The sequence below is a fragment of the Hyla sarda genome, chromosome 10 (genome assembly GCF_029499605.1).
Source record: "Hyla sarda isolate aHylSar1 chromosome 10, aHylSar1.hap1, whole genome shotgun sequence".
Taxonomy (NCBI): Eukaryota; Metazoa; Chordata; class Amphibia; order Anura; family Hylidae; genus Hyla; species Hyla sarda.
The window spans coordinates 82,713,741-82,730,368 of record NC_079198.1 but is presented as its reverse complement, the minus strand read 5'-3'; the positions used below and the strand labels follow the sequence as shown (position 1 = coordinate 82,730,368).

General features: G+C 42.4%; 1 protein-coding gene across 2 annotated transcripts in view; it reads left to right on the top strand.

Moving 5' to 3' along the window:
• SIK2 (salt inducible kinase 2) overlaps positions 1–16,628 on the top strand; it is a 167,762-nt gene that overhangs the window by 41,787 nt on the left and 109,347 nt on the right. Inside the window, exon 1 of one of the 2 annotated variants that reach the window (XM_056541848.1) lies at positions 652–842. The exons of the other annotated variant lie outside the window; for it this stretch is intronic. The gene's annotated coding sequence lies outside the window, so the exon portion shown is untranslated. Of the gene's footprint in view, positions 1–651; positions 843–16,628 lie in introns of those variants that run through there. 2 annotated transcript variants of the gene reach the window in all.

Sequence of the window (16,628 nt, the reverse complement as noted above, 5' to 3'; positions counted from 1 at the left end):
GTACTGGCTTAAGCAGGGGGACATGTCTGGCACTGCATTATTTGAGTCCCTGGCGGTGTAGTGTGTTACTGATGGGAGCCTTTGTTACTTTGGTCCCAGCTCTCTGCAGGTCATACACTAGGTCCCCCCATGTGATTTTGGGATTTTTGCTCACCGTTCTTGTGATCGTTTTGACACCATGGGGTGAGATCTTGTGTGGAGCCCCAAATTGAGGGAGATTATTAGTGGTCTTGTATGTCTTCCATTTTCTAATAATTGCTCCCACAGTTGATTTCTTCACACAAAGCTGCTTGCCTATTGCAGATTCAGTCTTCCCAGCCTGGTCCAGGTCTACAATTTTGTTTCTGGTGTCCTTCGACATCTCTTTGGTCTTGGCCATAGTGGAGTTTGGAGTGTGTTTTGAGGTTGTGGACAGGTGTATTTTATACTGATAACAAGTTCAAACAGGTGCCATTAATATAGCTAATGAGTGGAGGACAGAGGAGACTATGTGAGAGCCAGAAATTTTGCTTGTTTGTAGGTGACCAAATACTTATTTTCCACCGTAAATTCTTTAAAAACCAGGCAATGTGATTTTTATGGATTTTTTTTCTCATTATGTCTCTAATAGTTGCGGTATACATATGATGAAAATTACAGGCCTCTCTCCACTTTTTAAGTGGGAGAACACTGTGGAAATGAATGTACAATGAAATCTGAAGAAGCTACAAATAATGCAAACACCTTCAAGGACCCTTTATTCAGCTCTGCTACGTAAACCATACTTCAGCCAGTAGATCAAAGATCAACTTTATTTGACATCTGTACAACAAATTTCTCCATCAGACTAGTGTCTTCATCAGGTACATACCTTTGTCAGTAACAGTGTTATAAATACATGTGTGTAGTCTGTCAGATATGGGTCATGTATTCCCATGTCACTTGTGTTAGGTGTGTATATAATGTTGTTGTTATGTGTAACTGATGAAGACGCCAGACTGGCATAGAAACACATTGTATGTGTGTAAAAGAAAATTGCTATCTGACCCAGTTTTAAAGGGGTATTCCAGGAATCTTTTTTATTTGACTATGCTACAGGGGCTGTAAAGTTAGTGTAGTTCATAATATGGTGTCTGTACCTGTGTGTGACTGTTTTCTCACAATTCTTCTGTTATTTTCACTCCAATATTTATTTTTACCACCAGCATACAAAATTACTGTTGTCTCGGATTTTTCCCAGCTTGCAATGTGGCCCAGACCTGACTCACTAGTCAGCTGATGACAGGGAGCCTGTCTGCTTTAATGGGTGGAGGGATCAATCTGCAACTAATGCAACAGCTGTAGGCCCCCTAATTGAAGACCACAGGTCTTTTGTTTCAATGGGTGGGGTAGCTGATGTGTGGGAGGGAGGAAAGTGGCATTGTGGGATTTGTAGTCAAGAAAAGAATAGTCACAGGAAATACAAGTTCGCAAAAAACGTAGCCACAGTGTTATGTAATCTCACAACATAGCCATTTATCCCCAAGACAAGCGCAGATCCTTCCTAAGCATGTCCATTACTGTCTGCTAGGTACCTACTAAAATCACCTTATGGTTGATAACCCCTTTAACTTGTTGAAGTCTTGTTTTATGCTAGCAGAGCAAAACGAAAAGTCTTAAGATTTATTTGCATTATTAATTTTAATAGGCACTGTGTAATGTTTAATTTCCTTTGTGGTGGCGCAGCAGGGAATTTGAACACTGACTACCAGGTGATACTTTGTAATGAGGCTATTGTCAGAGGACCTTTATTACAACTAGGCATTGGTCAAAGGGAAGAACCTGACTTCAATCTGTTATGTTTTAGATCCTTCTAAATGCTCCTAATTCTAAATGTACATAAAATCTGTATAAAGCAAGATCAATTTTGTTTGTGCTAGCCATTCTAAATTTTTGTTCGCCTTTTAGCCATCATATTGATTCATGCAGCACAGTGTAAATAAGGAGAGATGGAATTTTACTTGAGGTATGACCACCCTATTTACAAGTGCTCTTGAAGGAAAGGTGCACCTGAATGATCTCCCAGCTGGGGAACCCCAATGAATAGAAGTTGGGGCGCGCTCCATTCTAAATTTTTAGTCTTGGCTGGGGTTTCCCTTTTAAGGGGTTATTCCCAGGTATACAGTGAAGCCTGTTAATAACTGTGTATAACTTTACCTCTCAGTTTACTGAACAGAGATGTGATACATTTGTTCTCTAAGCTGTATGTAGGTCTAAGGAATTAACCTTGATGCTTAGTGATCTACATTGGATAATAATTAGGTTAAGAGGTGAGTAAGCTGTTAAGGATCCTTACCCCTTTTGACCGAGAACAGACAGAAATCCAGACAGGGATAATAATGGATGAACAGAGGTTTGTGTCATCTGGAGCTGTCCTGTCTTCATGCAGATTACCATGTTAGAAATCAGGAGCGTATCATCCACTTACATTCCATTATTCGGGTTAACCCTCTTTCAGCCGTATATGTATACTTTTTGACTTACAAAATGCTGGTATAATGAAATTCCACAGATGTAGCAGATGCTTCTCAGTGACATCCATCCACATGCTCTTTGTGGTTCATGCACAAAGGATTTGTAGAAGAAATATCTGCAACTGAAAATCTGTTCCCTACGTCTAAATAGGGATTTATTCTGCAGCATGTGCATGGATTTTTTAAGTTCCATTCAGATGAACTTTCTGCTGCATGCAAACTAGAGGATTTGCAGGTGGTGTTTGGTATGAAGGGTAAAAATAAAAGAATGTGTCTTTGTCAGCATTTTTCTCTTTCAAATATTTCAGCTTCATCCCTACAGCTGCATCATTTCCTTAGTGCCCTCTAAGTGGTCCTACATCCTGAAAATCCAGCACTTTGGTGGGACCACAGTATGTATGTGCTCCGTTACTACTGTTCTGCTTGGTCCCAGAACCAACAATCCACTTAATCGTCTAATATCATTGTGTTCCGTGAATAACCACCCAGATTTAAATGGGCAAAAAATGAAGTTTTCTATGTTTTTTGGGTTTTAAAAAGCTGCCACTAGGTGTCTCCCTACTTGTCCAGAGCACATTTCCTCCCATCACTTGCACAGACTTTGGACTCCTGCTGACGTGGCGTGCTGGGAGTGCTGGGAGTGGGGGGGGGGGGTGCAGCCTTAGCCAATCATAGCTCATCTCACACACTGAACTGCTCTGGGCTGTGTGTAGCAGAGTGAGGGAGGAAGTTCTCCCCTGTATGGCTTCAGATGATGTCACCCCTGCTGGATAACGCCCCTTCCTAGTCTGAGCAGAGAATACAGAGCAATATCAAGATAGAAAACTAAAAACTAATAAAAATAAAGGCGGGAGTGGTTTATCATGATAGAGGCAGTGAATTGGGAGGATTATAAAATCATGACAGGTACTCTTTAACATATTGTTCTTGTTTTATATAAGTCTTCTCCGTGTCAACCAAGTACGAGCCACAAACTGGACATTTACGTTCATTGCTGTTTGCTAGTGTGCATGTGCAGCTTTAATCTTGTAATATTTTCCTCCTAAACGTGTTCTGGTTTTATCCTGTGTTTGGTGCTAGGCCTTCAGTCACGTTTCAGCCTGCCGTCCCAGAAGGTTGGCAAGTTCTACTGAAGTGCACGAGGAGAAAAGGTTCTTCCTCAAGGGCATTTGTAGATGATCCCAACAGTTCCCGTGCCAGTACACAAGCGTCATATTACATATGTGACAACAGGGTGTGTTTCCATAAGAAAGATTAAAGATTTGACAGATCTCAGTGGCTCACTGCTTTTCCATCTCTTTCTACTAACTTGGCCTCATACCTGTGATTTAGTAAAACAATAAAGTAGAATGGAGAAATGAGAAAACAAGTGGTAGAGTAGCACAGATTAAGAGGGTTGGTTATGGAAATGAATTTACTATTTAGACGCTTTGGAAAATAGGTGACAACTTCTATGTGCCCTTTAATACTGCCAATACTAAAATTTTTATGGCAGAAAGTAAATGGACAACTCTGAGGAACTTTATAGATCCATGCTGACTTACAAAAAAGGTCAAGTAATAATGCTGCATTTAATGATCTGACAAAACTTGTACATTAGGCAAGGCTGCAGTAGAATTGTCGCACTCTCCTGGCTCTTTGTCACCTGACCAGGACAGACTGCTAATATAAGTCTTTAAGACCGTCCTGCTCACGTAGAGCAAGGAGAGACGTGTGCAGTTGGCCACTATAAACTTTAAATGGTTGGCTGGACCCACCTAATGTTTTTGGGGATCTTTAGTCATAGCATTAAAACTAGGGATCGACCAATTATTGGTATGGCCGATATTATCGGCCGATAATCACGATTTTGGGCATTATCGGTATCGGCAATTACCTTGCCGATAAGCCGATAATGCACCGCCCCCACTGCACCTTGACCGGAAAGGGATAGGGGATAAGATGTGTAAGCACCGGAGAACCCCTTTTAAGGCTTCCAATTTTTCCAAAACCTGTTGGTGATACCATGGAGCCCTATAACAGGATTTTATCAAATCTTGTACAAAGGAACAGAGGAGTAGTTGCCCATAGTAGTTATCACTGTTTTAATAAAAAGGGTAACAGAACAGGCTTCAATAGACCAACAGCAGGTCTACAATGGCGCTGCCCGGACCAAATGACACAACCGGAACGGTGAAAAGAAAGGTTTATCTACCAGGATGCAACGCGTTTCGCATCGCATCCTGCCGTTGGTCTAGTAAAGCCTGTTCTGTTACTCTGTTGTTCGGAGGCTGCAGGCGGGATCGTTGTTGATTCAGCATTACGCACACATCATTGTTGTGCATGACGTTACACAACCAAACAGGGTAAGCAGCATTTGGTCTTTGATCATTCTTACCCTTCCTCCGGTGTGTTATGCTATGGAGCGCTGTTCTTTCTTTCCCTATATAAAAAGGGGACACAGATTAAAAGTACATGACACATCCAATGAAGTTAATATTCTACAGGCCATGAATTTAATAAATTATACAATATAAATAGTATATTTATTTTAAAGTTGTCCTATCTTATACATTGAAGAATATTAGTCTCCAGGGAAGGCCGTCAAATATAAACCTTTATTCTTAAAGTAAACCCTTGTTTCTTGGACCTGGCTGTAGCCTAGCCAGCCAAGAGTTTATCTGTCTGAGACAAAGGATTGCTCCCCTTCAAATAAGCCAAAACTATAAAGCCGAAAAGGCATTTTATAAAAAGGCCTGTATTATACCATGGATTAAGTGTTCTTGAGCAAGGTTCTTGGCGAATTATAAACATTTTATGTATCTTAATGTTCTCATTAACAATTATGGTAGAACAGCCACATGGTTAGGGCTATAGACCAACCACCGATGGTGAGGGTACATTCTCTATATGCGTCAGCGATATGTTTCGCTGTCGTACTAGCTTAGCTAGAACCCAGACCTGACAACTATATGGTTGTGCTATACCGTACTGTTCAAGATATGAAGTTTAAAAGGAGATTTTCTGCTTTTCAAATGGTTTCACATGCCTAAACATTAAAGAAGGAGGAGGTTCTCCTACTGGAAATATATTTATTAATAATTATATTTATAAAGTGCCAACAAATTCTGTTGCACTTTACAGTTTTGAGGGGACAAATAAAGAAAAATATCAAACATTATATAACAATTATGTTCACAAGAAGAAGGTAAGGAAGACATCGGCCACTCACCAAATTTCAGCAGAAAGTATCTTCTTTATTGAAGCATACTCACATACACATATTCATCGGAAGAGGTTGGTGGGGGGACAGTGATAGTCTATCACTGTCCCCCACCAACCTCTTCCGATGAATGTTTATGTGAGTATGCTTCAATAAAGATACTTTCTGCTGAAATTTGGTGAGTGGCCGATGTCTTCCTTACCTTCTTCTTGTGAACATAATTGAATCTGACTACATACATCAGAGCACCGCCATCAGCACCATCTGCTACATCCAGATCTACTACCAGCATAGGCTCCTAGTTCAGACGCTTCACGCAGTGCCGCGTTATCACTTTTTGAGAACTGTATTATATAACAATATTACACACTAAATATTTAAACCAGAGGAGTGAGGGCCCTGCTCGCGAGAGCTTACAGTCTATGAGCATTGTGTATTCCACTCCTGGGACTCCACCTATGTGGACAAACAGTGGTCAGTGGCAGCCAGATGCAAGCACAGCCAGAATGGAGAGGTGATCCCAATTGTTTATGGAGAGGTGGGTGCATACTAGTTTTATAATATTTTATGTTTACTAGATTGGAGTGTAGATTCCTCGCTACCTTTATAACTACCAGGCCTGTATGCCCGTGTGGATATTTCTAGCCTCCTCCTGCAGGCTGTGGCACTCTTTACTTTGCTACCTCCTTAGTTTTGACATTTAGGCTATACACACAATAGCCCAGATGTGCCAGAATTACATGACTTGCACCACATTTAATATATATATATATATATATATATATATATATATATATATATATATATATATTAGACACTTTTCAACTGCTAGATGTGCCAAAATGTTGGCACAGTTATGGTTTGAAATAAATCTTCTTCTGAACTTCTGAACTTATTCTAGCCACAAATTTGAGGCCTGTCCACAAGTTAGTTTTTGTGGGCTAATTTTTTTGGGCTGCATTTTGCAACTCAAACCTTGGAGTCTACCTTGGACCTTATTATCTACTAGTTTGTATGTAGTTCTAGTTCTAATAGTGAATATGCGATCTAAGGAAACCAGAAGGATGCTCTGTGAAGATATACAGTATACGGCATGCAGCAGGGAGATAAGGAGGAGATGTCGCACTGTCTGAGCACAGGGCACTGAAGATGAATGAAGTCCTGGGCAGATTACTGCTGTGAGGAACATCTGCCCGCTTGTGAGCTTTATCTGAAACTCCGTGTACACGTTAGACTTTCACATTGGACATGCTATTTTGCATGAATAACCCATAAACTATTCACAATTGAAATCAAATTAAGCAGTACATAAAGTCTTTGACTTAAGTCATATTTCACCTTCTTAATTTTATACCTTTGGGATTTCATGGCTCCTTGAAACGTCTTATTATAGACTTTACTGTTCTGCCATAGCTTGAAATGAATCTTCAGCTATTAACATATCAGTATGTTGCCATTACAACAAATTCCTCTAATGGCAATGTTCTGTGTTATGTCCAAGAGGCAGCGGGTAGAGGGAGTAAATAGGCGCCTATTACAAAGCGCTGCAAATCATTAATGTGCGGCCCTGGTATATAAATAACAGACATTGAATTGTTCATCACACCTCCATCCAGATACCCCTGCTGTGCTTGGCATTTCATACAGAATGAGACTGCTCGCCTGTGGAATGACTAATCCTCTATTTATTAAGAAAAAGCCTTTTTATTAACTCCACAATTAATAAAAATAAATCTCCTTTAAGCCATGAACAACCATGGATATTCATTCAACTTTTCCTCCTGCTTTATTCCTTTATTTTCCTTCTCACTTCTCTTAAAGAAAGAAAGAAAGAAAGAAAAAGAGTTTTTTTCTGCTATAGTTGTTAAATACATTGCAATAACATGCTATTTTTTCAGTATTATCGATGTGGGGGAAAAGGTGATCTTCTATTATTAATAAATACTTTGTAGGTCTGGTGGCATTGGCAAAGCTTAGTATTGTAGGTTCTTTTTGGTATACCTACCAAGAATTTGCTCAAATCCTGGTAGAGTCTTAAATTGTCCATGCACATTAGATTCATTTTAGCAGGATAGGTTTGCTATGGCAATTTGCTCCTACTCTGGACAGTTCCTGACATAGACAGAGGTGTCAGCAGAGAGCACTGTGGTCAGACAGAAAAGAAATTCAAAAAGAAAAGAACTTCCTCTGTAGCATACAGCAGCTGATATGTACTGGAAGGGTTTAGATTTTCAAATAGAAATAATTTACAAATCTGTTTAACTTTCTGGCACCAGTTGATTAAAAATTTTTTTTTTTCCCTCTGGAGTACCCCTTTAAGTGACTGTCAGTGAAACAGGAAAGCAGATGTGAGTGGACTATAAGGGAGTGATAAAGAGGGCATGGGCTGGACTTGCTTGGGCTCTTGCCATTCTGGAGAATTCCCCCTGGGCAATTAAGACTGATTCGCATATTTAAAAAAAATCCTATATCTAGCCAAGAGGACTATAGAAAAAAAAAATCTGCCTATTTATCCATGAGCTAATTTACACTGCTTTCCTGCTGACAGGTCTACTTTAAAGTCGGCAGAGTTCCATATATCTGTTTATCATAGAGGTGTTCACTATGGATTCAGTATGTTATTTCCTTGAGTCCTTGCTCTTGTACACTATATTGAAAGGCTGTGCCAGGTGCAGACTCATGGCCCAGCATATGTAAGGCTGCGTTCACACTACGTTTTGTCCCATACGGGAGCGCGTACGGCAGGGGGAGCTGAAAACTTGCGCTCCCGTATGCCTTCGTATGCGGTCCCGTATGTAATTCATTTCAATGAGCTGACCGGAGTGAAACGCTGACTCCGGACGGCTCATTTTTGCCCCGTATGCGGTTTTCCACCGGACCTAAAATCATAGTCGTCCACGATTTTAGGTGCGGTGGGAAAACCGCATACGGGGCAAAAATTAGCTGTCCGGAGTCAGCGTTTCACTCCAGTCAGCTCATTGAAATGAATTACATACGGAACCGCAACGCCATTCTTCAGGTGGAAATTTTCAAGCGGATTTTCCATTCACAAATTCCGCTTCCCAAACTCCGAAGTGTGAATTTGTGAACGGAAACCCATTCACTATACAGTACATTTTAGTAAGAGGAATTTCGGCCTGCAATTTCAAAGCGGAATTGCAGCCGGAAATTCTGTAGTGGGAACCTAGCCTAACAGGTATATTCACAGGTTATCTTCTACATGTTACATTAGTGACATGACCCACCATAGAATTTGAATAAGAAATACTTCGGAATACTGAATAGTATTTTTAATGCAGACGCCACGGCTGCTAGTGTGAAACACACTTCCTGCAACTTGGTTGTCCCCATGGATCTTGAAAAAAGCTACAATATTTTTCGCCCTATAGGACGCAACGGCATATAAGACGCACCCAATTTTAAAGGTGCAAAATCTAGAAAAAAAAAAAAGATTCTGAACCCAACAGTGATCTTCAACCTGCTGGGAGTTGTAGTTTTGCAACATCTGGAGGACCACAGGTTGAAGACCACTGGATAGGAGGTAGTACTCACGTGTCCCCGCCTCTCCGGACCCGTCACCGCTGCCCTGGATGTCGCTCCATCGCTGTCGCCGCGTCCCCGTGGTGTCCCAGTCGCTCCGGACGTCTTCTTCCCGGGATCCACGCTCTCCGTCGCCGTCATCATGTCGCTACGCACGCCGCTCCTATTGGATGACGGGACGGCGTGCGTGATGACATCGAAGGAGAGCACCGGCCATGCAGGGGATCCCGGCACGGAGCAGACACCGAGGAGGCAGGTAAGGTCCCTCCCGGTGTCCTGTAAGCTGTTCGGGACGCCGCGATTTCACCGCGGCGGTCCCGAACAGCCCGACTGAGCAGCCGGGTTAGTGTCACTTTCCCTTCAGACGTGACGGTCCGCTTTGATCGCCGCGTCTGAAGGGTTAATACAGGGCATCACCATGATAGGTGATGTCCTGTATTAGCCACGGGTCCCAGCCATTGATGGCCGAAGGGACCGCCGCGATGGGTGTGTGAATTCTCCGTATAAGACGCACCAACTTTTCCCCCCCAGGTTAGGGGAAGAAAAAGTGCGTCTTATACGCCGAATAATACGGTACTTTAAAAAGGGGTACAGGATTAGGAAAAAGGGAGAAAAGTTATCTTTTTTTTCTGTAAGCGCATCTCTGTCTGGTAGCAGTAATGCCATGAAATACTATAAAATGCTGCTTATCACATTGTAGTTATGATGATGATTGTTGTTGATAATAATAATGGGGGAGATTTATCAAAACCTGTGTAGCGGAAAAGTTGGCCAGTTGCCCATAGCAACCAATCAGATCCCTTCTTTCATTTTTCACAGGCCTCTTTTAAAATGAAAGATGCAATCTGATTGGTTGCTATGGGCAACTGCACCACTCATCCCCTGCACAGGTTTTGATAAATTTCCCCCTATATGATTATTATTGTTATAATCTTATATATGTATTATTAGGCAACATCAGCCTATAGAACATTTTATAAACTGAATGGTTTTCTATAGCGGTCCTGTTATTGTAGTATTCCCCCCACTGTGTTTTTGTATATAAAATTCCTGACTAGAATAACATATAATTCCCACGTTTCCTGTTTCCTTACAGTGAAATGGCTCCGAACAGATGCTTTGCATTAGGAATGGTTAATAATATCTCTTTGTTGGTTATTTTAGTTTTATGGCCTCTTATTTCTGGACAGAACAGAATACGTTGTCCACTCCATTAATGATCTGCCCGGGATGACGAAATGTTTATTCCCATTTTAGGCCTCTATCTCATCTCTGCTTTAACCTCTCGAGGTCACAGGAAGTCATCATTTTCCCAACACTGACTTGTTAGTATTTCACAACAGTGGAACTTGGAATTCAGCGATCATTTGTTTTCCTTTACAATTAACGTCTGGAAGTTTGAGTCAGTTTGTTGCCTCATTATCTACGTTTCTAGTATTTACGTGTTATCGCTTTATGTGCTTTTATGAGGTATTCCAACCTGGAATGCATCAATGTATGAAGACAATATTAGGGGGGAAATAAAGGGCCTGTACAGGATTACAAAAACATGGCTGCTTTCTCTCAACAACAGCACCACAAATGTCAAAAGGTGGTATGTAGTAGAGCTGGGCGGTATGGCCAAATATGTGTATCGCCGTATTTTTGTAACTTATGGCAGTTCCACGGTATATAACGGTATCCCCCCCCCCCCCCAAAAAAAAAAGTATTATTAGCCCAGCGCTGCACTGTCCTCATCGGACCTGCAAGCGCTGTTCTCCTCGTCCTCCTGTTTGTTGCGGCCGCCGGCGCTGACACTCTATACTGTATCCCTATGCCTGGTCTGCAAAAGGTAAACAAAAATAAACTTTAACGCATGTTCCTACGTTGGCCTTACGCTCTTCCTGGGGACGTGAACGTCGGACAGCCGTCAGCCTATCACCGGCCGCAGCGATGTTCCGCCTTCGGCCGGTGATAGGCTGAAACCACTGTCATGTAAGAAGCTGGCTTCTTAGATGACAGTTGGCTCAACCTATCACCGGCCGAGGCGGAACATCGCTGCGGTCGGTGATAGGCTGACGGCTTTCCTACGTTCCATTCCCTAGGAAGCTGGTCTGGACCGACGGGGAAGGTGAGTTAAAGTTTTATTTTGTTTACCTTTTGCAGCCCGGGCATAGGGATACAGTATAGAGCAGTGGTTTTCAACCTGCAGCCCTCCAGATGTTGCAAAACTACAACTCCCAGCATGACCGGACAGCCGTTGGCTGTCCGGACATGCTGGGAGTTGCAGTTTTGCAACATCTGAAGGTTGAAGACCACTGGTATAGAGTGTTAGCGCCGGCGGCCGCAACAAGCAGGAGGACAAGGAGGGCAGCGCTTGCGGGTGACATATGTGAGTATTTACCCCAATGGGGTAATAATTGGGGGGGCAGCAGAACAGCTCTCGCGGGTCACATATGATTAGTTCCCCGATGTGGGGACAGCGCAGCACTGGGCTGATAATTAATTCATTCCCGAGGGGGAGGGGCCATACCGGTATTGCGGTATGGGTTAAAATTCATATCGTGCAGCACAAAAATTTCGGTATTCGGTATGAACCGGTGTACCGCCCAGCCCTAGTATTGCAGCTCAGCCCCATTCACATTACTCACCATTGATTATGCTCTGGTATCTCACTGTTTTTAGAAAAAAAGCACCAGTGTAACCCCTTAATGCTCAAGTGCCATAAACAGCTGGAAAAACATGACGTTCAGATTAGTGTTACAGACGTAAAATTATTACGTGTCAATAAAGAGTCATTTAAATATTACATTCTATAAAACACAACTGTTAAAAAATTTCTCCTCATTTTTAAGCCATAAAACGAACCATTTATGGCCCCAAAAACAGGCAAAAAAATCTTTATGTGAACATAACCTTATAGTTTTGCATCTGCTTGCTATACTTTGGTTGATTACATTCAGGAAACATTGGTATACATTCGCATTAGACCTGGGGTGACGTAAAATATTAGGACCTTTTAGCTGCACCCTATACTTTGTTTGCCAACAATACATGGTAAGTGAATATACAGCTATAGTTACTAAGGTCATTAGGAGTATAGCAATGTCATCATGTGTGCCTAGCAAAACCAACAAGAAGGAGCCAAAGCAAGTCTTAACAAAGCCCCGTTGTTTGTTTTATTATTATTTATTAACCCTCATTATTTAACCACACGGCCTTGTCTCCTGCTTTTGGCTGGCTGCTTATTTCATTTTGGAAGCCGCCGTAGTGAGAGCGTGAATGAGCTGGAATGTAATGATTGCGAGGCCGGCTTAGCTCCAGACTAGGAATCAAACCATTGGGACACGTCCTCGCTGTAGTCACTGTGCCAGGACTTTAATATACTGGAGCAAACAGGCTTCATTTCTGCAACAACGTAGGACATGTATTTAGGCAACATGCTGTGGATTACTGGCAAACATTTCCCACGGCTAAAAATCACTTCATTTCGTCTTATTGTTCTTAAAGGTGTACTCTGCCCCTAGACATCTTATCCCATACCCAAAGGATAGGGGATAAGATGTCTGTTCGCGGGGGGTCCGGACACATTGCACAGATGCCGGATCTGATTAAGCTGCGATCTGCGGACCTTGGTGGCCAAGTCAACACCTTGGAATGATCATATTCCTGATTTTCCAACTTATGCACCCAGCAGTGTCTTCATGTGAATATAGTCATATAGAGAAGTTAGACACTATAGGGGGAAGTTGGATACATTATTATTCATTTGACAGTTCTCTTATCAAACTTTGGGGACCAAGGGTGTAGTGGGATCATTATGAAAACTCCAACCTTGGGGACTTGTCCAACCACTTAACATGTTTCTGGTTGGTTACCAATGATCATGTTTTAACCCTTGTTTGTTTGATGTTGTTATTAGTATATTTATAAGATGGAATGTCACTTTAAATGTCAATTTGGCAACTCCAGGTACTGTGTGTGCCCTACTGTCCTGTGTGCTGAGACCATGTTGTACTTTACCATGCTTAAAGCGTACCTGTCAGATCCACCCCTCCCCCCCCCCAAAAAAAAAAATAAACCTGTTATATGTTGCTCAGTACCTCATCCTGATCATGCAAATCTAATTTTTATGTGTCTACGACCTATATTTCTCTCAGAATTACCTTTATTGAGTTGCCATCATTGCTCAGTGAGGTTTCTGTCCATGCAGAGGCATGGGGCGTGTCCTTCTCTTCTCCTTACTATGATGACTCCTCCCCCTCCTCCCTCTCCCTCACTCTTCTATGACTCTGACGGCACTCCAATAGTGCAGTTATTCTTAGTGTTTGAGCTAAAGTTATTGAGAAATGAACTTTGTGGTGCTCACCTTTTTAGTGTTGCGGGCAGGCACAACACTGATTCGCGCTTGGGTTAAATAAGAGGCGGGAGGCAGCCAACCTGTCGGTCCCGCTGTGCGAGCGGTGGAGTTGCAGACGTGCTGATGCAGAATCAGGATAGCCTGACAGGGTTAGGCTGGTTTCACTTCACTTATGGTTCCGTATATGGCTGGGGGGAGGGGGGGCGTTTTCGGCCGTATGTGGTTTCCCGACCGTAGGCAAAAACGCGGTCGACCGCGTTTTTGCCTGCTGTTGGGAAAACGCAGCCGACCGGAGGCTGCGGTTCACTCCGGTCGGCTCATAGACATGCATTAAATACGGTTCCCGAATACGGCTAAGTGCGGGCGCCGCGATTCCATACCTCCCCCCCTTCCCCCCAGCCGTATACGGAACCGTAAGTACAAAATGTGGTGTGAACCCAGCCTTACCCAGATTTCTGAGGGGAAATTCCGACTTTTGGCTTGAATTCTCGGGTGTGCGCCATTCAAGCCAAAAGTCGTAATTTTCCCTCAGACATCTGGTTAACCCTGCCAGGCTATCCTGATTCTGCATCAGTACATGACGTGTTGATGACCACTGGACACTGCAAGACTGATATGTGTCCAGGAGGCAGGGGGACCCCTAGTGGCCACTTATTTGGCTGGCTTTTTCAGTATGAAATACTGAAAAATTTCTGATGAAAGCAATTGCAAAACATATTGTTTTTGCATGCTTTATAACATCAAAAGTTATTGTTTCTTGACAGTGTCCATTTAATCCTCTTGTGAGAATACAATTGAACACTTCTTGAGTTTATCAGGTTTCTCTCTCTATTTTTTATGTAGCCGTAAGTAATGCACTTTGTCGTGTGAACCTTCCTTATTTTGTTGCATGATGATACAGTATATGGGGGTCATCTGTTTTATGGGCATATACAGCAATTTACCTTGACACTGTGCCTTGACTTGCAGACAACACAGAAAGATGTATTGATTTTTGTGGCAAACAAAGATGGTTTTATTTTGTTCTGTAAGGAATGGCTGCAAAGACAGACCCTTAATAGCAGAGCCGAAACCAAGATGTCACATAAGTTGTAGCAGATATAGATGGGCATGCCAGGTAGATGGATAGCAGCATTGGATGGTAGGTGTCAGGATAATAAAGAATTGAACATAAAATTGCTGTGTATACAATGTATGTATGTGTCAAGAACAAAATCATTCTATCTTCAGTCATTGAGGCAGCGATACTTTCTAGATAACAAGAACAGGACATGAAAGATATGAAACAGCAACCAACCTTCACCGTAAGTTGGGAAGGTTCAAAAATGTAGTAGAAATGAGGGCACCAGATAGTATGATTTTTCTTTTATTTTTATATGTGTTTTTACAGATGTAACGGTTGTAGATCAAAAGAACAAGATAGTGTATTTTTTGGATATCAAAACAATAGCAATATATTGGACACTGATAAATAAAATGTACAGAATTTGCAACCAGGCAAGTCAGCTCTTGTATTGTCTGATGGTTTCTGTGGTTGAATATAAAATGTGTCCTAAAATATGTAGAAAACAGGTCTTTGTGGTGTCAGAATAGTTCTCTTTAAAGGGGTACTCCGGCTCTAAGACATCTTATCCCCTATCCAAAGGATAGGGGGTAAGATGTCTGATCACAGTGGTCCTGCTGCTGGGGACCCCCCACAATCTCTTATGCAGCACCCCCTATCTTCAGCCTCACAGAACAAAGATTGCCCCGTGTCTGATGACTCACGATCACAGGGCTGGAGTATCGTGACATCACGGCTCTGCTCCCTTATGACATCACACCCCGCACCCTCAATGTAAGTCTGTGGGTGGGGGGGTAAAGTGTATGTGTTCTGAAGATTGTGTGACGCCCAGTGTAGTGCATTGACTGGACTCTTGAGAACCTTGATATGATACAGTGTAGTACAGCCATTTTACTGTGTGTTACGTTTTTTTCTTCAGTTGACTGGCTGTTATTCTTCTTTGCATTTATCTGGAAATAGTGATTCGACTTTATATGATGTTGGTCAAATTTTTTTCCAACCTGTCAGATTGAGACTTGCTTCATGTCAGCGAGGGGTTAAGAAGAAAGTCAGCAGGGATAAAAAGTGTGTCCTGGAGGAATTGTGTGGGGTGCTGGAGTAATCAGGTTGTCTCTGTCACAATCCCTCTGCTCCCCTGCCGGCTGTCACTGCATCCCAGAGGAGATGAATATCACTCTGAGAAAGAGCTTGAATCATGAAATGTCAGCAGCTTTATTCATTGTGAATGTGGCGAGCAGCCCATGCTCATTTGATGCTCTGCGAGTTCACCCAGGCTCACATATAGCTAGGGGGAGTAGTTATTCTTGCTGGTAGGGGACTATAAAGGCTTATGTGCAGCTATAGGAAGCTTTGCATGATTGTGAGGCTCAAATCCATCGACAGGAGGTTTCTCAGCGTTATGTAAAGAAAACCACTTTATATAAGTGCATGGGCCGCTAAATGAGGCTATGTGACCTTTTATACTTCATCTTCGCTTAAAGAAACCATAATGTCCGGCTAGGTTATTCAACATTGTATATGGGAAATGGTATAAATGCTTGTGCAACTAGAGGAGAAAATGCAATCTTGTGTATATGGTGGTATGGATACTCACACAGATAGTAGAGGTTGTTCAGCCTATAGACACTATAAAAAAGGCAAAAAGGAGCGCTCCATGGTGCAATAAATAACATATGTGGGAACACTAATAATGATAGAGCACTTACCAATTTAAGTTGTGCAATTGCCAGCACAACTTGGATGATTAGCATGAAGCAGATCCCTCTGCTGCCACTCCACAATAAAAGCAATTGAAAAACCAACGACCTCCAGACTAGTGGATAGTAGGGCGCTGAGGGACCAGGCAACAGTTGAAGCAATCAGCTTTATTCCCAACATGCAATGCGTTTCGCGCTAGTGCGCTTCATCAGGCATCACTGAAGCGATGAAGCGCACTAGCGCGAAACGCGTTGCATGTTGGGAATAAAGCTAATTGCTTCAACTGTTGCCTGG